The sequence below is a fragment of the Takifugu rubripes genome, chromosome 21 (assembly GCF_901000725.2).
Source record: "Takifugu rubripes chromosome 21, fTakRub1.2, whole genome shotgun sequence".
NCBI lineage: Eukaryota > Metazoa > Chordata > Actinopteri > Tetraodontiformes > Tetraodontidae > Takifugu > Takifugu rubripes.
The window spans coordinates 3,816,698-3,839,950 of record NC_042305.1 but is presented as its reverse complement, the minus strand read 5'-3'; positions in this window follow the sequence as shown (position 1 = coordinate 3,839,950).

Sequence of the window (23,253 nt, the reverse complement as noted above, 5' to 3'; positions counted from 1 at the left end):
TCACCCCGGCTCCCAATATGCCAAATGCTGCAATGCGAGTCGAAAGACACCAGGTGGCAGTGTTGCTCCTGTCGAGATGCAGCCCACATGTCAGGGTCAAAGATTTAGGGTTGTTGTTTTTTTTTAGGGTTTTTTCCCCGTCCAGGCTCCATCTATATGTTATTTTCTCAACATGACAACGGCGCGTCTGTGCGTTTGTGTTGAGGCTGCTTCTACTCACTTTAAATGAAACAAATGTGAGCAGTTTCATCGTTCGATGCGTGCTGGCTGCTGCTCCTATGTGACCACGCAGCGGCAGCTCCTCTCAGAAGCTGACAACTAAACTCAATTATAGGGGAAATAACTGCAGCACCGCCAAAATAGCGCGCTTGCGTGTTTTGACATGGTTTCGTTGAGCAGAGCTGCATGAGATGGAATGGTTCTACCAACCATTCCTGGATTCGTGTCTTTCCCTCCCTCTCACGCACACAAGCATTTCTTCCCTTCTCTCCCTCTTTCTTTTTTTTTTTGTAAGAAGCCACAGAGAAATGTGCTGCGCGACGGGAACACCATAGGGTCCATATATGTTCGCGCCCATGTGTGCGTGCTTGTGTACCGAGCAAACTAAATAGGACATTGCGTTACACAACTAACCCCGTCATGACATTGCTGGAGCTGGAGTGGCTCCAAGGCTTCCGAGCGCTCCAGCTCCTCATGGTTATCTAGGTCAGAGCCTCTGAGGAGCCGAGCAGCAGCAGCAGCCGCAGCAGCAGCGGCTCTGCATGACACACGCTTCACTCTCCTGTCCGTCTCAATCTCATGACAAAACCTCAACGGTGCGCGCTCCTGGTCGAATCAGGGAGGAGAGAGAGAGGGGAGGGGGCCGCAGGAGGCAGGGAAATAAAGTTACATGGGCTGATGGTGGGAGCACTCACAGAGGACACATGGAAATTACAAAAAAAAAAGAAAAAAAAAGAATCCGCGACAACGTTGGATTACATCTGTACCTATAATACACAAGCATGGGAACATAATTCACCAACCAACAAACAGAAAAAAACTGCAGAGCTGCTCCACAAAGAGAGGAGGCTCTGATAAAAGAGAGATAGTGGGGGAGGGCTCAGCCAGCTCTCCATCCAAGCTTTATTGGAAAACTGTGCAAGTGAAGCTCGGTACTGAAATTAGTTATTGATCTCTTCTCTCCCTGAAGCCCACGGCTCTTTCCCACCACACCTGCTCGCTCTCTCGCCGCCTTTTTTCTGTCGCCGTTCAACGCTGCATCTTCCAGCTCAGCCCCTGCATGTTTTTGCTTGTTGGGAGGCTTCTGATCTTATTTTTCCATCGTGCCAAAGAAGTTATGTGATGTGAAGTGTGATACAGTAAAGAGTGATGTTTGAGAAAGCGTGGAGCAAAAACAGTGAGAGCACAACACCGTGGAACCGTTAAAAAAGCTAAATTAATTGTGTGCCCCCCCCCCCGACTATTCATGCGTTTTCAGTGTTACACTGATTGTTTTTCCATTCTTTCTTAGAGTCTGATTTCAGTGATGTGAATATATAACCGTGAACTTATTACCCCCTTCAAGGGAAATATTTCTTGATATCATCTTCAATAACTGCTTACATTTTTTTTTATAGACCAGCAACTACAAGATATTAAAATAAAGCTCTCACAAAACAGGTTAAAACATGTAAAGCACACGTGTGCGCATTCGTGGCCGTGCTTCTAATGTTTGGACCCATTTTTAGAGATGATTCATCAAGAACTAAAATAACCACAGTTCCTGGACTGGATCACTGTTACCAGTGATTGATGAAAACATTTCAAATAATGACTATTTTCTGAAAGATACCAATTGTTATATTGGGGCAGATATGGTAAATGGACTGGTTATAGTGGGACAGAGAGGGTAAATGGACTGGTTACAGTGGGACAGAGAGGGTAAATGGACTGGTTATAGTGGGACGGAGAGGGTAAATGGACTGGTTATAGTGGGGCAGAGAGGGTAAATGGACTCGTTATAGTGGGACAGAGAGGATAAATGGACTAGTTACAGTGGGACAAAGAGGGTAAATGGACTGGTTATAGTGGGACAAAGAGGGCAAATGGACTGGTTATAGTGGGACGGAGAGGGTAAATGGACTAGTTATAGTGGGGCAGATATGGTACATGGACTGGTTATAGTGGGGCAGAGCGGGCAAATGGACTGATTATAGTGGGGCAGACTGGGTAAATGGACTGGTTACAGTGGGACAGAGAGGGTAAATGGACTCGTTATAGTGGGACAGAGAGGGTAAATGGACTCGTTATCGTTGGACAAAGAGGGCAAATGGACTGGTTACAGTAGGACAGAGAGGGTAAATGGACTCGTTATAGTGGGACAGAGAGGATAAATGGACTGGTTACAGTGGGACAAAGAGGGTAAATGGACTGGTTACAGTGGGACAGAGAGGGTAAATGGACTCGTTATAGTGGGACAGAGAGGGTGAATGGACTGGTCATAGTGGGACAAAGAGGGCAAATGGACTGGTTATAGTGGGGCAGATATGGTACATGGACTGGTTATAGTGGGGCAGAGCGGGCAAATGGACTGATTATAGTGGGGCAGACTGGGTAAATGGACTCGTTATAGTGGGACAGAGAGGGTAAATGGCCTGGTTATTATCGGACAAAGAGGGTAAATGGACTGGTTATCATCGGACAAAGAGGACAAATGGACTGGTTATAGTGGGGCAGATATGGTACATGGACTGGTTATAGTGGGGCAGAGCGGGCAAATGGACTGATTATAGTGGGGCAGACTGGGTAAATGGACTCGTTATAGTGGGACAGAGAGGGTGAATGGACTGGTTATAGTGGGACAGAGAGGGTAAATGGACTCGTTATAGTGGGACAGAGAGGGTAAATGGACTGGTTATCGTTGGACAAAGAGGGCAAATTGACTGGTTATAGTGGGGCAGAGAGGGTAAATGGACTCGTTATAGTGGGACAGAGAGGGTAAATGGACTGGTTATCATTGGACGAAGAGGGCAAATGGACTGGTTATAGTGGGGCAGATATGGTACATGGACTGGTCATAGTGGGACAGAGAGGGTAAATGGACTGGTTATAGTGGGGCAGAGAGGGCAAATGGACTGATTATAGTGGGGCAGAGAGGGTAAATGGACTGGTTATAGTGGGACAGAGAGGGTGAATGGACTGGTTATAGTGGGACAAAAAGGGTAAATGGACTGGTTACAGTGGGACAGAGAGGGTAAGTGGACTGGTTACAGTGGGACAAAGAGGGTAAATGGACTGGTTATAGTGGGGCAGAGAGGGCAAATGGACTGGTTGTAGTGGGACAAAGTGGGAAAATGGACTGTTTATAGTCAGAGAGGGTAAATGGTCTGGTTATAATGTGAAAGAGAATATGAATACACTGGCTATAGTGAGGTAGACAGAATAAATGAACAAGTTATAGTTGGGCATAGTCAATAAATGGATTGTTTATAGTGGGACATATATGGTAAATGGACTGTATAGACTGCGGCAGAGAGGATAAATGGACTGGTTTTGGTACAGGAAGGATGAATGAACTAACAATAGTGGAACATATATGGTAAATGAACAAGTTATCGAGGGACAGAGAGTGTGAATGAACTGACAATAGTTGGACAGATATGGTAACGACCAGTTATAGTGGGACAAAGAGAGTAAATGGACTGGTTATGGGACAGAGAAGATGAATGAACTACCAGTTGTGAGACAGATATGGTAACTGGACCAGTTATAGTCAGACAGCGAGGATAAATGGACTGGTTACAGTGGGACAAAGATGGCAAATGGACTGGTTACAGTGGGACAAAGATGGTAAATGCACTGGTTACAGTGGAACAGAGAGGATGAATGAATTACCAATTGTGGGACAGATATGAAAAAAGTTACATTGGGAGAGTGAGATAAGTGGTCCATTTATCATATCTGTCCCACTATAACCAGTCCATTTACCCTCTTTGTCCCACCGTAACTTGTCAATTTACCATATCTGTCCAACTATATTCAGTTAATTCATCCTCTCTTTCCCACTGTAATCAGTCCATTTGCAGTAATTGGACTGGTCATTGTGTAAGAGAGGGTAAATGGACTGTTTATAATGGGACAAAGAGGGTAAATGGACTGGTTACAGTGGGACAGAGAGGCAATAGTGGGACAGAGAGGGTAAATGGACTGGTTATGGGACAGGGAAGATGAATGAACTACCAATTGTGAGACAGATATGGTAAATGGACAAGTTACATTGGGAGAGTGAGGATGAATTGTACACTTATCATATCTGCCCCACTATAACCAGTCCATTTACCCTCTTTGTCCCACCATAACTTGTCAATTTACCATATCTGTCCGACAATATTCAATTCATTCCTCCTCTCTGTCCCACTATAATCAGTCCATTTGTGGTAAACGGGCTGCTTACAGTGGAAAATGGTAAATATGGTAAATGTACTGGTTATAGTGGGACAGATATGGTAATGACCAGTTATAGATTGAAAGAAGGTACACTGACTGGTTACAGTGGGACAAAGAGGTTAAATGAACTTGCTACAGTGGGACAAAAAGAGTAAATGTCCTGTTTTTGTGGGTTAGTGAGGATAAATGGACTGGTTATAGTGGGGAAGAAAGGTTGAATGGGCTGGTTATACCAGGACAGAGAGGATGAATGAAATGACAAAAACACATATGGTAAAAGGACCAGTTATAACGGCACAGAGGGTAAATGGACTAGTTATCGTGGGACAGAGAAGATAAATGTTTATCATGGGACAAAGAGGGTAAAAGGAACAGTTACAGTGGGACATAAACTGCAAATGGCCCGGTTATCATGAGACAGAAAAGGTAAATGGACTGGTCATGGTGGGAGAGAGGACAAAAGAACTAATTTTAGTGGGACAGCAAGGTATATAGTGGGACGGAGAGGGTAAATGGCCTGGTTACAGTACAATAAGCAGGATAAATGGACTGGTTATACTGGGACAGAGGATAAAGGACTAGTTGTAGAGGGGCACAGAGGGTAAATGGACTGGTTAAAGTGGGAAAGAGATGATAAATGGGCCAGTTATTGTACAACAGAGAGGAAAAATGGTCTTGTTAAAATGGGACAGAAATGACAAATGGACTGGTTATAGAAAGACAGAGAGGGTAAATGGACTCATTTAAATGGGATGGAGGGTATAAAAGGACTGGATATCATGGGACAGAGTGGCTCATCATCCTGGTTATAGTGGGACAGAGAGAATAAAATGTCTTGGTTGTTATGGAACAGAGAGGACAATTGGACTAGTTATAGCAGGACAGAGAGGGTTAAAGGACTGGTGAAATGGGAACAGAGCAGATAAATGGACTGGTTATAATGGGACATAAATTGTAAATTGAGTTTTAATGGGACATAGAAGATAAATGGACTGGTTATAGTAGAGCAGATGTGGGAATGGGACTTGTCATAGGGGACAGAGAGGGTAAATGGACTTTAAGTGTGGGATAGAGGACTCATTAGCAAAGGATAAACGGGCGATAGAAGGGGTGGTCATAGTAGGATGGAAGATAAATTGACTACTTTCAGTGTGATACAGAGGAAAAATGCTTATACTTGGACAGAGGATAATTGAACTAGTTATAGTGTGGTAGAGAGGGTAAATGCACTGGTTATACTGGGACAGAGATCATAACCAGACAAGTGACAGTGGGACAGAGACAATAAATGGACTAGTTATAGTGCGAGAGGCAGAGGGAAAATGAACCGCTTATACTGGGACAGACATCATAAACAGACAAACTATTGTGGGACAGAGACAATAAATGGACTAGTTAAAGTGGTTATAATGGAGAGAGGATAAATGGAGTTGTGAAAGCAGGATTACAAGGGTAAATACTGTATATTGGTTATAGTGGGAGAAAGATGATAAAGGGATTGTTATAGTGCGACAGATGTGCACAGTAGACTGGTCATAGGGGGACATAGAGGGTAAATGGACTTCTTGTTGTCAAAGAGAGTAATTTTTTTTTTATTGTGGGGCAGAAGATAGTAGTACAATAGATACGGTAAAAGGACTGGTTATCACACAAAAAGAAAGGATAAATTGGCTGGTAATAGTGGGTCAAATAGTGGAGATGGGCTGGTTACTGTGGGACAGATGATAAATCAACTAGTTATAATGGGACAGAGAGTGTAAATAGACTAGTTGGATAGAGATGATAAATGGACTAGTCATTGTGCAACAGAGAGGGTAAATTGACTGGTTACACTGGGAAAGAGAGGGTAAATAGACTAGTTATAGTTGGATAGAGATGATAAAGGAACTGGTTATTGTGCAACAGAGAGGATAAATTGACTGGTTATTGTGGGACAGATGATAAGTGGACTAGTTATCATGGGACAGAGAGGGTAAATAGACTCGTTATAGTTGGATAGAGATGATAAATGGACTGGTTATTGTGAGACAGATGATAAATGGAGTAGTTATAGTGGGACAGAGATGATAAGTGGACTAGTTATAATGGGACAGAGAGGATAAATAGACTAGTTATAATGGGATAGAGATGATAAATGGACTAGTCATTGTGCAACAGAGAGGATAAATTGACTGGTTATTGTGGGACAGATGATAAGTGGACTAGTTATCATGGGACAGAGAGGGTAAATAGACTCGTTATAGTTGGATAGAGATGATAAATGGACTGGTTATTGTGAGACAGATGATAAATGGAGTAATCATAGTGGGAGATAGAGGCAAATTTAAGTAGTTATAATGGGACAAAGATGATAAATGGACTGATTATTGTGGGACAGATGATAAATTGACTGGTTACTGTGCAACAGAGAGAGTACCGTATTTTCACGACCATAAGACGCACTGTATTAAAAGGCGCAGTCTCAGTTATGGGTGCTATTTCTGTATTCGTGACGGGTGCGATTAGGACCCAAAAGCAGCACTCTGGAAAACTGGACCGTGGTAATGACCTTTATTAGCACACGGGCAAACAGGAACTCAGGCAGACGAGGAAGCACAGGAAACAGTCCGTTCTTCAGGCCCAGGTTCCACACAAAGTCTGTGGGTTTCAGGCTCGGGGATTGGGTCAAGCAGAGTCGGAGTGCGAAACCGAGGGGGAAGGACGTGAATCCTCGGAACCGTACAGTCCCGTTTACAGGGCAGGGGTGACAGAACGGGGCTTACAGGAGACGAGGCCGACGATGTAGCTGAGCAGACTGGGGGTGAGCAGCAGCGAAGTCGGGGCCACACGGAGAAGTCAGGACCAGGCGAGCGGGCAGGAACCAGAAACACTGAGGCAGAAGTCGTGGTCAGGGGCAGAAAGCAGGTAGGTTTTCCAGGGAACAGGCGAGGCAGGCAGAACGAAGACAGGCAGGGTCGGTAACAGGTAATCCGGCAGGGAAATCACGCTGGAAAGTGTCGCATCGAAGCAGAAGAACAATCTGGCAAAGACTGAGAGTGCAGGGGAGGCTTATAAGCAGGGCTGATCGGGAATAAGCTGCAGCTGTGCTTGCAGGTGAGTGGAGCTGAGCTGATGGGGTGGGAGTGGCTGGCAGGTGGAGTGGAGCAGAGGCAGGGAGAGTGGAAAATTACTGGGGCAGGAGGGAACTGGGGAAATGGGGCTGTGACAGTATTTAAAACATACATAAGGCGCACCATATTATTATGCGCATGCTGAAACATACAGTAAAACAATGCAACGGAAGTAAAACAGTGAGTTTCGACACATTTATTGAACAAAATATTCATTGTCCCGCCACAGAACCATCAAGGTTTTCATCTTCTGTATCTGAATTAAACAGCTGGACTATTTCAATGTTCAACATCCCGAATTCCTCTTCTTAATCATCTGAATCGGACTCACCGACCGGTTCCGGTTCAGCGTTGATTTTGTGAAAGCTCTTCCAATACATGAAGACGGTATCATAGCCCATGGGTCTACAATCCACCCACATATGGTGGCATAACCTGCCCGCCGCTGCCTCATAGTCTTTGTGAAGGAGTGTTCGCCTTCCGTCATCCAGCGCTCTGTCCGTTTCCGTGGCAGCCGAGAACCACGACTTCTCGTGCCCCGTTGTGCATATCGCCACCGTGCTGGTCCCTTTTTCTCCACTTTGTGGGTCAAAGGGATGGTCAGAGGGAGTCAGAGGGATCTCATCTATGTTGGTGATGTGCGGTTATCTTGTCGCGGCAGTAGGTGCGGAAGATGGCCACCCTCTCCTGGTTAGGGTTAGGGTTAGGGAAGATGGCCGCCCTCTCCTGGTTAGGGTTAGGGTTAGGGAAGATGACCGCCCTCTCCTGGTTAGGGTTAGGGAAGATGGCCACCCTCTCCTGGTAATCCGCGGGCAGCCGCTGCGCAACAGTTGTCCTTGCGCGTATGGAGAGATGCCGCCTCCTCATAAAGCGAAAACACTAAGATTGCTCGATTGCCATTTTCAGCCGCATCTTCGATCGCCTACAGTTTAAAGTAAGAGTCATTCATACGCGTCTCGCTTGACCGGCGCCATTTTAGGGGATCCTTATGCGTAGGTGTGCTGCTAATCGATTGGCGGAGCGTTTACCGTAGTGCACCCACCAAAGGCACACAGCAGATTTTGGAACTCAGTCCAAACACAAGGCGTTCCATATTATAAGGCGCACCGTCGATTTTTGAGAAAATCTCAGTGTTTTAGGTGCCTTATAGTCGTGAAAATACGGTAAATGGACTGGTTACACTGGGAAAGAGAGGGTAAATAGACTAGTTATAGTTGGATAGAGATCATAAATGGACTGGTTATTGTGAAACAGATGATAAATGGAGTAGTTATAGTGGGACAGAGATGATAAGTGGACTAGTTATAATGGGACAGAGAGGATAAATAGACTAGTTATAATGGGATAGCGATGATAAATGGACTAGTCATTGTGTAACAGAGAGGATAAATTGACTGGTTATTGTGGGACAGATGATAAGTGGACTAGTTATCATGGGACAGAGAGGGTAAATAGACTCGTTATAGTTGGATAGAGATGATAAATGGACTAGTCATTGTGCAAAAGAGAGGGAAAATGGACTGGTTACACTGGACAGAGACGATCAAACGCACTGGTTATGCTAGGATAGAGGCTAGCTGTTTTTGTCATGTGAATTACTGTGTTGCCATACTGTGCTGCACTTCATGGCATTTATTATTACATTAGTAGTAGTAGCATCATAAGAAATAAACCATACACACTATCAACACACACACACACACACAAAGGTTTTTGGTTTTTTTTATGCTTGTTGGCTGCGTTCCTAGTTTGGCCTCTACATTCAGCACCGCATAACCAGCCCAGGGACACTGCTGGTCTATTCCAGGCCTATTCTTCTACAGAGAGCAGCTCATGCACATTTCCCTGTCGTTCACTAGACATTGTCTAGACACGGGATAATTGCAGGCATCACTGAACGCTCAGCTGCTGCCTCCAAGCCTCATGGGAGTTGATGTGGACGTTGGAGGGACCAGGTCCAGCAGTCAGTCAGTCCGTCAGTGAGGGGGTTACACTTCTTCAGACTGTGTCTTCTGTGTCCGCGTTACTGCATGTGTTTGGGGAGGGGGAAGAAAGTGAGTGTTCATAACCACAGATGGGGTGACTTCACCAGAGAAAAATGTAGCCTTTCCTACGAGTCTAGCTGAGTTTGATGGAGCGTTCAGATAGAAACATAAAACATTAGAAACTTGCTAAATATCAACATTTTATTCTTTCCTGGTTTGTACAGAGACCACTTGTGAAGACTTTTTGTTTTGCTTAGACTGTATTGTGTTTGTGGGTGATTGTGTGTGGGGGTGGGTGTGTGTGTGTGTGTGTGTTTGTTTGCGCATCTTTGTGAGTCTAGGCGCCTCTATGTGTGAATGTGTGTGTGCGCATGTGTGTGTGTGTGGGGGTGCATGTGTGCCTGAATTTGTGTGTTTGTGTGTGTGTGTGTGGGGGGGGGGGGGGGGGTTGATTGGTCTCTGAGAGATGGCCACAGGTCGCTGGGTTCACACAGAGTATGGGACTAATCTCGTTGGGGGTGGATGCTGGATGACTGAATCCTGTCGGGACAGGCCACCTTCTTGCTCCAGGTGTTGGTTCCTCGCACCTCTACTTTCTTCTCCAGTCAGTCAAATACTTTAGAAACAACAGAGGATGGATTCTAACAAATATCTCCTTGTGTTGTTTGCTTGTTTTGTTCAGTCTAGGTTTCACGACAAGAAGTAAATTCCCAACAACAGACTTAGCCCTAGCTGTTGGGAGGAATAATTTGAAAGTGTAGCTGCACATCAAAAAGTTACTCTGGGGCTCCTGTTTTAGAACACTCAAATCCACCACCCTCCACATTTCTACAACTGACGCCATTTCACAGAAATTCCAGACAACTGGCGCCTGAGCTCTGCCTCCAAGAAAGACATGATGAATAGGACACACCCTTGGTATGCTAGTGAATGGTGAAAATATATGGCACACTGTAGTGCTACAGCCTCAATTCATTCTAGCTTCTCTGGTCCCAGCTCTTCAGAGCTCTCTGCTTTTTCTTCCCTTCCTCGCACTTCATGCCGCTCGCTTATTTTCTTTTAAAAAAAGAAGCCTTGAATTTGAGTGAAATGCACTGAGGCACCAGTAAGGCGAGCTACAGCTCTTTCCAAGCGCTGGTTTCCCCTGATCCACCTCTTTGTTGTGGTCTATGCATGCCTGCTCCAGTCACGTGACTGTGTTTCCATAGCAACTCGGGTTTGAGTAATCATTTGCGTTACGACCTTTATTCCCTTGAGGAAAGGGGAGGGGGAGGTTAGGCTGAGCAGCCTGTCGAAAGAGGGAGCAAAAGGGAGGAGAAAAGACAGGCAGAAGGGGAGCGGCAGAGAAGCACAGGCAAGAAAAATAGGCAAAAACAACGGCTGTGCAGGGATAGGTTTTGCCTTGTTCTTGCCTTTTGTGTTTTATCTTTTACTCTCCGTGCCAGGCTCTATCAGTAGGAGAGAAGCTAAAAGACAAAAATCTTTTCACTGCAACACTTTTTTTGTGTTACTCAGTGACTAGAACAGAACAGTAAGTTTGGAAGGAGAGATGGCAGGTATGTTCTATTAGCATACGCACAGACACACATACACGCACAACGGTTTGTGCAGATTTGCTTCTTACATTGCCAGTCCTCATCTGCATCGATAGCAGTGTAACCAGGACACCAAAAATGAGCTCATACCACATCACCATCTAACTTCAATAGCTCAAATGCCCATTGGTTAATGTGGCTAATGTCCATGCTCCCAATAGCTTTAACCAGACTTTACATTTTACTTTCTACACCCATGTCATCACAACAAAATGTCACAATGTCAAATGTCACAAGCGTGGCTGTGACTCTGATACATACATATCAAACTACAGGGGGAAAATACAGTACAATAGGGATACACATAAAGCACCAGTATGATACTAATTCACCATTTTATTCATTATATGAGCTCATTTGCAAAGTAATGAAGTTATTCAGCGCTTCATTTTTTATAATGTATGCAAAAAATATTATTTTATTTCAATAAAACCACACCACAAACAGTTAGGCACAACATACGAGACTAAAATATGACTCGGACATTTGAAAACTTTTTGGGGCAGTGACAGTGAGGCGTGGCGCAACATGAAAGCTACTGCCTAGCAACAGACTGCTAATCACAAAACTGTCCAAAAGTGAATTTCTTTAAACTGGCAGTCAAAATGTTTCTGTAGACTTCAGGGTCCATTTTACTGCCGCCACCTTGTCTTCATCAGTGAACCTCCCAGTCGAAGCCCTGCACGCAAATGTTTGGGTTGTGAGCAGATCTTTCTCCAAACTTTGGCCTTTCCACTTTGGTAAAGGTTAAACTTTGCATCATCTGCCCATAAAACTTTGTAACTGGTTTGCATCTTCAGGTGTTGCTTCTAGATTCTTGATCATGAAGTCATTAGAGACCTTCAGAGGTTGTTTCTGAGATCACTTACTTTAGTTTTACAGCTCTCACAATGTTTTGCTGAGTTTCTACTGATGCTGTTGGCTCAACCCTACTCAACTCACTTCTGGGACCCGATACTGTTTTTGTGGAAGCATTTTCCCTGAACACTGCACAAAACTTTCATATGCACACACACTTTTATAACCTACCCGACACAAAGGGTTTCCATCGCCGTTGGCATGTGCACAACTCAGTGTTCATATCTGATAAAAAATATTTTGTTTGTTACTTAACTTAAAAGACAGAAATCACAAGATTTTTAAAAAGTTGGAGTTGAGTTGGAGTTAGAGTTGGAGTCGAAATCCAGACACATTACAATGTGTAAAATCCAAACTGGAGAGAAACACAGACAAATTAATGTTTAATTACTCCATCAAATGTTACCTAAAACCTAAATTTATGTGTTTCACTGGAACGAAGCCACGACAAAATACAAGCAGAAGACGGCGTTAGCACTGATGGCTAATTAGCCTGCTCCTTACATACAGGAAACAACAATATTGCTTTGTAAATATACTTGTTTGAGCTCATTGTGGATGGAATAAGGAGTTGCCTAGACTCCGGGGCCGAGCCCAGGCAACTCTCCATCCTGTTGCCTGCTGTAAATAGCATCCATTTGATTAAAGAGCTCCTAGATTTTTCTATTTTTTTTTTTAAAGAAAAAATGTCCACTGCTTTCCTTGTATTCCACTTCTTGTATTCCATTCTTTGAGTGTTCAGTAATCATCTTTGCTGTTTTTTTTTCTTTTTTTCAATACTGCGTTTATGTCCACTGTTTCTTCTGAGAGCCCATTGGAAACTTCGATACCCTGTTGAGCCATTATATCACCTCCTGTGCAGCCTTCATTACTTCTTTTGTAAACTTAAGAAATACACAACGTCCCTGCTGTGGGATTTAAAAATGGAGGCTTGGAGTTTTCTGAAACCCGTCGCTCTCGTGACTCCCAGTGACATCAATCCCTTGGTCAACCAGATCCTTGGAGTGTCTTTAATGTGTCTATGTCACCTTTTTGTATCTGAACGAAAGGGGCAGCTTTTTTTGGAACTCCAGAGGAGCAGGCACCAAAAAAAGAGACTAGATACCATGTAGTAGGTACTTTTTCTCAGTGGAAATATGTGATGTTTCTGTTGTCTGCTGCTGCTCTTCACCCTGGCGTGCCAGTCTCACTTCTTGTGCACCGGTGGTATCTTCCGTCTGTGCGACTTTCCAAATAGTTGCACTGACTATGGCCAATGTTTCCGCAATGACTTATTTTCCACCCGTAGACGGCGCGTTGATTTTTTAATGTTGGTTACATCTCTAACTATAAATAGAGGCAAAACCCAAATCTCACTCTGAGCCATGACATAGACATGCAGCGCAATTGGCGTTTGACAAATTCCCGTTTATAAAAAGTGTAAACTGTTAACCATTGAAATTATTTAAAACACTTTGATCCACGTTTCAGAGGTCTGAGTTCCTCACAGGCATCAGGAGGAGGGTCAATCATGCGAGCCTTGTCCTGCTCAAGGTTTTTTCTTGTTCCTGCTTTGGAGGTTCTCCCTCGCCACTGTTGTTTGTGGGTTTTGCCTAGAAACTATCTGGACTGTAACAGACAGACTTTATAGCTTTGCAACATATTTTAGAACAAGTTGGCAACAACTTTGCTTTTTAAGTGTTAAAAATGTTCAGTCAGTGGTTTTTACTAAATTTCACTAAATTAATGGTATATCTGACATGTCAGATGTAATGACAAGAGGTGCAAAAAATGACAGACTGCATATACTGTATGTATATTTTTATGTATCTATATATTTGACAAAATAGTTCAATACTTTCCCTGCATTATTTTTCACCTGCTGCACTAGTTTGAAAAACTGTTTTGTCTGTCTTACAGGTCCCCATAAATTGCACACACAAACACACGCACACACACAAACATGATTGTGCTTCTATCTTTATGAGTACTTTTATAGACATAACACATTTCCCCACCACTTATCCCAACCCTAACCTAACATAAAACGAATTCTAACCATAACTCACCAGTTCACCTGGCAGTGAAATGCAGGTTTTGATAGTTGTCCTTATGGCGCATGTGGGAGCACACACACACACACACACACGCGCGCATTTTGCCAGGAATACTTGTCCCCATAGGTTTAGTATGTTTCCAGGTTGAGGTTCCCAGTTGTTACATCCACAGAGAAGCACAACTATTGTATGATCAGACTATATCTATAAATCTGACTAAATGTCACAGTGTATTATACCAACTACTGGTCACAACAAGGTCGGTATTTTTACCAAATAGGAACCAAATGTAAATCCACAAACACAGAGGTTTTTGTTTGCATCCTTCCTTCAGCCATTGCATAGTATACTTTGTACAAACAAACACAGCCTTTAACTTTTCAAATTATTATCTAGAATTTTAGATGAGGTCTTTTACTGTTTTACTACCTGGAGGTGGCTGTTATATGCATCACTCCCTGTCAAGGTCCTCAGTAAATTACATTTTGCTGTATTAAAACTTGCCTTTGGTCCCCATAAGGACTACTATTCCCAACATGCAAATTTTTCTTACTGTGAATTTCCCTGGTAGTTGCCACAAAACATTAAAAGCGGCACACTTACACACACACACACACACACACACACACACACACACACACCACCCCTTCATTTCTTCTCAGAGGAAAAGCAGCACACTGCCACATGTGCAAGTCTCAGCAGAAACAGATTCTGTATGTTCCTGTTTCTTTGCTCTCCCAGCCACGTTGTCATGGTTACCGAGCTAGTCTGCTAAGGCGCACAGCCCCCCCTCTCTCTCTCTTGCCATCATTGGGTGATTCAACCTATCAGTTGGATTGTGTCATCTCCTAGATGGAGTTTTCAGTTTTATTCCAATTGGATTCTAGTTTAAAGAAAATTGAGTAATTATGTGTTTGTGCATGTTTTTGTGTGTAGTAAAAGGTTGGTTTGATGGGTATCCTTTACCATCAATGAGGGGGCAACCAGCATGGGAGGGGGAGTTGGGGTGTGCAGATGATAGACACTATGGGGGGGATATGATGGAGGTGGTGCCGGCTGCTTCCAGGTGCCTGTGACTTGGACTGAATATGAATGAGGGGCCCTGGTTCTCCAGAGATGGAGGCTGGGGAGAGAGAAAGAGAGAGAAAAAAGCATGCTGCTAATACCAGAGACCAGTGGAGCCTGGCTGGTTGAGAGGCCCCCACAAGCTGCTGACAGGAGCTGGAGCTAGCCATCACGTTAATTAGCGTTTTTTACTCTTGCAGCAGCGGATGGGGGAGTGGGTTAGAGAGGGGATGTGGGGGTGGTATATGACTCATAGACACAGTATGGTTTATTCATGATGGAGGAAGGGTGTGTGTCTGCGAGTGCATGTGTGTGTGTGCGAGAGGAAAAAGGCATTTTATTTGCACACAGTTCTCTCTCTCTTTCCCTGTCTCGTTTGCTCGTTTTTCTCTCTCTCTCTCTCTCTGTGTTAGTAGATCAGTGATTGGCACCAAGCCAAGATATTATTAATTCTTGAACATAACACTCAACGTTCATTGTTGCTGTCACTGAATTCTTTTTGAATGTCTACAATGCACATCTGTGATGAATTTGGTTAATTTGAGAGTAGATTGAGATTTAGTGATTTCCTGATACACACACGTAAAAAGAAACTTTCTAAGACAGAGACAACAAGATCCAGGAGCCTGTTTTGGTGTTTGTTTTTATTTCTTTTCAGACATATTATTGATCAGAGGCTTTTCCGGGCCTGTCTGGGAAGCATCCGACTCATGAAACGGCTTAAAGGTGCCTTTCTCATCGGTGACCTGACCTTGTCTCCTCTGCTCCAGCCCCTGATGGTGATCCTTACCCCCTTGAGGTGAGCACCGGATCAATAGGACCTGGGACAACCCATCCTGGTGGCTGCAAAGTACAGAACATTCTAGAAGAAGTATCTCCTCCCTTCTGCGGGCATGTTTTCACGCTAGAGCAGCGATGCAAATGCTTGAGACGTTGAGTGTGTGTGCATGTGCGTTTCTAAAGTCGTAAGAGGGAGTTACTTTACAGGTATGTTATTGTCTAATTGTCTGCTCTTATCATTAGTGACAACCATGACCTCTGGTATTGGCATATCTGCATTCTGCCTGCACTGCAGAGCCTCCACCACACTACTCGCAGCATTTTCTCTCCCATGAGTCGCAGGGCCCATGCCTCATAAATACAAACACAATCTCTCCTACACCTCCTGACTGCAGGACAGGACTCCGCACATATCTTGCCCGTGGAGCGCAGCCCATTTGCATACATATTAAAGTGACGCCTTAGAAAAAAGGAAGAGAGAGAAAGAGGGAGGGTGGAGAGGGAAAAGAACGGGGGGGTGGGGGTGAGCGGGTATATGCAAACAAGGCTTTCATCTAATATGCAAGAACCGGCATTGCTCTGGCATAAATCTGCATCTGAGCTCAGGCAAAGGGAGCGGAGCTCATTTGACAGTAAATGGGTTAGGGATAGCTGTCAGAGGCACAGAGGAAGGCTGCGTTACCCCACAGAGAACTGTCGATTGATCGGGAGTGATCAGTTTGGCATGTCCCACATAGAATGATGCGGAGGGTCCAATTGTTCTGGGTTTACCAAGGAAACCTTATGGATGGCGTCAAGGAGAAATCATGAGAGAGGACATTAAGGAGAGCTGAAATGGGAAGTTTGAGACTTTCCTTTGGTTTAGAGGTCATGGCACAATATGCACGTTTTAAGCTTTAGTGGGTACCCAGACACGGTGGCAAAAATGTTGGCTGCCATCGCTGGAATAGACTCAGGGACAGCAATTCCACAAAGGCAGTAGAGATGTTTTGCCATTATTATGATTGAGAGCCATTGGAGGCTGTGATTTTCCTGCTACCTCTCCAAGAGTAAATCTGAGTGGGAACCTGCTGTCCCCGTTTTACAAGCGGGAGTCAGTATTCTCTGTCAAAGAATACGCCAAAGTCCCTGATTGGCCTGATTCTTTGTTCATTATGGAGCTGTCCCTGATTGAGGAGAGGTTTGACCAGATGCAAGGGCAGACTCATATGAAGGGAGAACAGATATATTAAGCCCACGTGAGTCCGATGATTAGAAATAGACTTCCTCCACTGTTGGGCGTGAAACCTCGTTGTCATTGCGGATATTTGAGCACGTATTCTGCACATTGTGGAAATGAACATTCAGTAGTTGCACTTCTACCTTGCAGAATGAAAAGATCTGGTTGGGGTGAATGTAACATCTGGATCTGTGGTGGCTTAAGTAAATGTATATCACATATATGATCAATAAAGAGTGGTTCTCATCAACAGTTCTAAAATGCTATTCATTCGTTATTTACAGTATGCCAAAAAATATAGATGTCCAAATATCACTTTGCTTATTGTTTACCTCCTACTGGGTCATTTTTGTTCAATTACAATAAAAACCATATTATTAACAGGAAAGACATCTTGCTAATTTCTAAATATGTTAATGAATAAATTTATTGCCCCAGACTAAACTTCCCAAAAGGTAAAGAAAAACAAATGAATTGCCTGAAATGACCAAGAAAAACCTTCTGGGAAAGTACAAAAGTGGGTATTTGTCTATTTTGGATGACTGTTCATAACTTGACATGTGTGTCATTAATGTATACTTGTGCATCTTTTGCCTTCAATGCACAGCCATATGAGACATGTTATTAATGCAGGTACAATAACTGTCTAAGAATTCCTCACCCTTTCTCACAGAGGAGCGATTCATGACCGATCCAGGAGAAAATCAGCTTTAATTACTTTAACAGTTATCGATGATGCCACTATTTTAGACTGAACGTGTCATTTCACTTTATTTCCATTTGTTGTGATGCGTGAGCAGAAAAATGTGCACATGTAACGTACATTATTGAGGTTTGAAAAGATGTTCAGCCTTGAAACGTCGAAGAACTGACAAAGTTTGACGGTACAAGAATTATGTGGAAATGAATGAAAACATTGTGAGATCAATTATGCAGCATATGTGTGTCCACCTAGCAATGTATTAAGAGAAGAAATGTCACTTTTACCAACAATAACAACGCAGGTTAATCCTCACACGGACAACTAGTGTTATTTGTGCAGCAGGTATTATTATAATTATTATTTATTCGTATCATTTGTGGTGCTAAAGGGATGTTGAGGCTAACGTGGTGAAGTGTGGGTAAAGATGCGTGTGTATTTGCATAAGCTATTGCTGTTTGTACATTGGTGAAAGTGAATCTATAGAGATACATTTCAGCTGCATATGTGGATGTATGTCCAAGCTGTTTAGAAATCTGGGTTGTGTTGAGCCTTACATTGAAATGACCTTTAAATGCACGCCGACTGGGCTGTCTTTAAAATAAAAATCATTTTAAAAAATGTGGGCCGTTTTTAAGGGGCCCCACGTTCACGTCTTAATTTTGCTGTAGGTGTCTGACACATGGGGCCGCTAGGTGTTCTGCTCATTTATTCAGTGGTTGCTTTCCGTTTAAGATTTAGCATTTCACAGGTTTTTTACAGTTGCTGGACTTTGATAAATTCGATTTTAACGTGAGATTTTATTGTGGTGCTACGAGATGATTTAATCTGACGGTATTCTGCTTTAAAAGTAAGATGTGGAAAAATGTTGCATTATACATTATACTGTAAATACATTCTTTATAGGAAGGTAAGTTATTTATGGGTAAGCTTCTGCAACACAGCCCATTTATTAAATACTGTTAGCCCATATAAAAAATATGGCCTAAAATCATCAACGGTGAAAAACATTAATATATGATCAATAACTTTGCCACTGTGAACACATTAAAGAATGCATAAATACGCTTTAAGCTAAGTTTAAGCCGCCACTGCTGGCGTTAAATGCAGTATCTTATATTATAATTCTATTATTCCATTACCTTTGCCGTGATTGCTTTATTCAAACAGTATCACTTCAGCATTAATGATGAATCCTTGACAGTGTGTGAAACTGCTGTGACATAATGAATATCGGGTTTTTGACAGTGAAGCATCAGAGGGTTGCACCTCAACGCGGCAGTTTAACGGGATAAGCACCTCACACACACACACACATACACACATATTAGGAATGTTGCCCCACTTTGCTACACAATACATTTCTTCATATCTGCTGTTTTCTTCAGTTGGGATTTGATCCCAATAATGAATGCAAAAGCAACTACGGGGCAGTGAAATATTGGCAGTGTGCGTTGTCCACAACATTAAACTTTGAAAGGTTCCTTTGCACATAGAGGCAACCACAGAGTGTGTGATGGAAATAAAAATCCGAAGCAAAAAGTGCACTCATGAATCTTTAGTTACTTCCTTGTCTTTGCTAAATGGCCCGCCGCCACAACCTCTGGGTTTCCCCCGACTCCGGGAGTATTTCATGGTAGACACCCTTGAACTCTCCTTCCTGTTTTCCTGCCCGAGCATGTTGCGTTGAAGCACGCCATTGCCTGTCCAGGTGATCTGACGCACAGGAAATGGAAACTCTGAATGTGCGCGTGCATGCGTGTGAGAGAGGGTTGGAATGGAGGGGGGTGGGGGATTGGGGGTGGGGGTGGGGGGGTTGAAACAGGATATGTTGGGTATAAAACAAAGCACCGAAAAGTGTCACATGATCTGAAACACAGGGTTGATTTATTTGGCCTCAGAAAGAATCTGTTGCATGTGGTTTGGAGGAGAGAATGTTTTCCTTCTTTGCTCTCGATCTGGTCAGACACAACACATGGAAACATTTTCGGAGAGGCCACAGGTCTGTGGGGGGAAAAAAAAGCTCCAGACATTTTATTCCTTCTCCCTCTTTTCATAGCTTTTTCAGTTCTTTTCAAACTGATTGGATTTCACACATCTGTTCACCATATGTGGAAACATCCTAATGAATATTGGCGATTTGGTGAGGGGTTATGACGCGCAATTAGTAGATATGTGTTAATAGGTTGTTTTGGTGAGCACCGACTGTGCCAAAGGTGGGCTACCGTGTAGACGTTTACGTCCTCAATTTCAATATGTAATAAATACACTTCCACTTCCCATGACAGACTTGCAGGTCTGTTCTATTGTCTGCCATAAATATGCTGGAAGGGTTGGTTAAATATTGATAACACCAATTTTCTGCCACCCCACCAGACACCCACCCACCCTTTCTCCAGCACCGCCATACACACAAACATTCGCACATACATCACACACTCCCACCAAGCCCCTCCTCCTTTCTCTCCCTCTATCTCGCGGTTATTTCACCCTCTCAGTAACCTTGCTTATGCATATTGCATATGTAAATAAAGCAGCCCGCCTCTGAAGTAATTGTGGGCATCTTCCACCGTCTATCTCAGCGCTGTGTTTAAGAAGGATCTACACTGGAAAAGGCTGTAATGTCGTTGTTTAACTCTTGTTTGGACCAACACAGCAACTGTAAATGTACTGAAAAAACATACTGTTACTGCATATATGTCCATCTCATCTTGTGGTTTTACAGTTAAGATGGATAGAAATTGTGCCCGGCGCCATACCGTCCTGTCCTACCCTGTCCACTCCTCTCCTACCAGCTCCCTCTATTGCTCTCTCCCTCTCTCTCTCTCCTATATATGTGTAGGGAACGAGAGAGGGACTCTATTGGGTAATTTCAAAACAAGGCAGAAATCACAATATAATGATAAATCATAATTACTACTACTGAGGTGTTGACTTGTACATGGGTAGGAGATGAAACACGCAGGTGTTGGGTTGAAATAAAGAAATAGAGCTTATATCTCAGTTTGAGCCTAATCACTGTTGCCAGTCAACTGAAACTGCTGATTTTATAAGTTAGACGTTATATTCCAGAGCTACAGATGCGATTAACAGATGTATGAATGACTCTGCATTTGCAATGTCCCTCCCGTTAGCATTGTTGCTAGCATCCTCCATCTCTCCATACGCTGACAAGTGTAGTAAATATGGTTGTTAAAGGACATGGGCAACGTTCTAGCGAGAGAAATGCAAACATATTCATGACCCAGGTTTGCATGCTTAAAAACCAGTGTTTCTTGTTCAGCCATAATGCAGGTTTATTTTTTAAAAAAAGATGGTCGGAGGTAAAGTTTAATTTCTAGATTCAGTTCTGCTTCTTTGGCCGTGGTGAGACTTATATATTGTACTGTCACTGGCAGTTTCATTACTGCAGCATCAAAATTTTCCAAATTTCTAAAATAACAGCCTCGCAGACCTTTGTGAGGCGGCGCAATCAGTATGTAGCTGAGTGGACAAGCCTTTGGAAAAATGCACTTTAATTAGTGGAACGCCCATAAGCTGAAAGCAGGTTGTTGTTGCTCGCTTGTTCAGCCTTTTTTCCCCTCTGCACAACTGACCAACAACACACAGGAGTGCACGTTGCTTTAGAATCGCCGATATTTTTAGTAGGTCAACAAGAGCATTTGTGTCCTGCTCTAGCAGCATCTTCATACCAGTCACCAATCTGTTTTTTGGGGTTTGTTTGGTGGGGGGTTCTTGATTTATCCATGCAGCAACCAGGCCAACTATGCAATAATACATGATAAGACATGTCAGTGATTTCAAATGAAGCATTCTTCACTCTTATCCAACATGGACAACATTTTAAAAATCTAATGAGAATATTTGGTCAATTTGGATTTCCTGTACCGACACTGATGGGTTATTAATCCCTGGCTGGTGTTTCCAATGTACCATATTTCACAATCCAAAAAAGGGATTCAAACAACTGAATTGAAGATTCAATTTATTTATATTGTAGTTTAACGCATCTCTGAAATTACAAATATAAACCAGGCCAAGAAATTATTTTAGTTCTGCCAATGATTTTTTTTTTGTGAGATCTACTAAACAGCAACTGAAAAAAAAACATCTTCTGTAGTTCATCCAAGAATTTTGTCCAGATAGATATTTCAATGTGGACAACTCAGGTGTACAACTCTTTACAACTCAGATTTGGTTCATCGGAATAAACAGTAAAAACAATGAAACTTTTAAAACGTGTCGGATTCAATGATTAATCCAGTTCTGTTTAGTACTCTTCCTCTATGGGGTGACTCGGAGGGCATCTGGAGGATGGAGGCTTCAGGTTTCTGCAACGTTTTTACCCTCAACATGAAATGCATTCGTAAACAATCAGGAAATCTCACATCACTGGCGTCTCTGCTGGTTAAATTCCAGAGCTGCACATATGTCAGGCTTTAATTTACCCCATTATCCGAGCGTGTTACCTATAACGGTGGCCGTCCTCCTAATTCACGTATTTGGCAGCAAATCAAAGTCCCATCCAGGTGTTCGGTGTGATGTCAGCCATCTGCGTGTGTGTACACAGATGTGGGGCACAGATGACAGATAATCTCTCTACGAAGCGCTTTCCTCCGCACATCTCCGTGTTGTGTCGACGTCTCTTTTATCACAGGCAGCCCCGACGACGTCCCTGCCAGCTTCGGAATGTAGAGTATTATTTACTGTATCTGTGGACAAGTTTAAAGCGTTTTGCTTAGTATACGGTAAATGTCAGGATTAAATTTGGGGTTTTGAAGAGCCAAGTGTTGACTGAGGGTCCAATAACGTCATTAAGGCAAGACCCTTAATGTTAAAATGAAGTGTAAATATGAAAAATGGATTCAAAGATAGAATGGGGGACAGACTTTTTAATGTCTTTATGTTGGAGAAAAGACGGGGAACTGCTTTACATGGTGCCGATTCACTGGACAAAGTGTGGTAAAATGTGGTAAAATAAAAAGGGGTCTTTCAGATACCCTTCCAGTGAAAGAAAGTGAAAATACAAAATATATCACTTGAAAACTGCAGTGAATTTTCTGACACAATGCCCTTAAGGGAACCTTTTCTGTGAACAACCCTGGCTAAAGTGCCCGACGAGGTGCCTGTATAAAATGCAAGCACCCTCAGGTAGTCTGTTCAGCAGAGAACATGCAGTATAGCACCCTCTGGGGTAGATGGGAAGGCTTCTTCATGGCTAACTAAGCTAACTAGTTGTGCTTTTCAGCATGTACAGACATGCTTTCTGCCCATCACCAAACTCTTTAAACCACATCTTTACTGGATCTCCCAGTTTGCTTAAAGTGGATGTATCAGTGTTGTGAACAGCATTCCTGAGCTGCTCCAGGAAGTTAATCCATCATTTCATCAGGAAAATCCATATAACACAGATGGTTCAGGTAGCTCTGGAATCAGAAAATATTTTCTCAAATAAGCACCATCCAGTTTTACCAAAATCA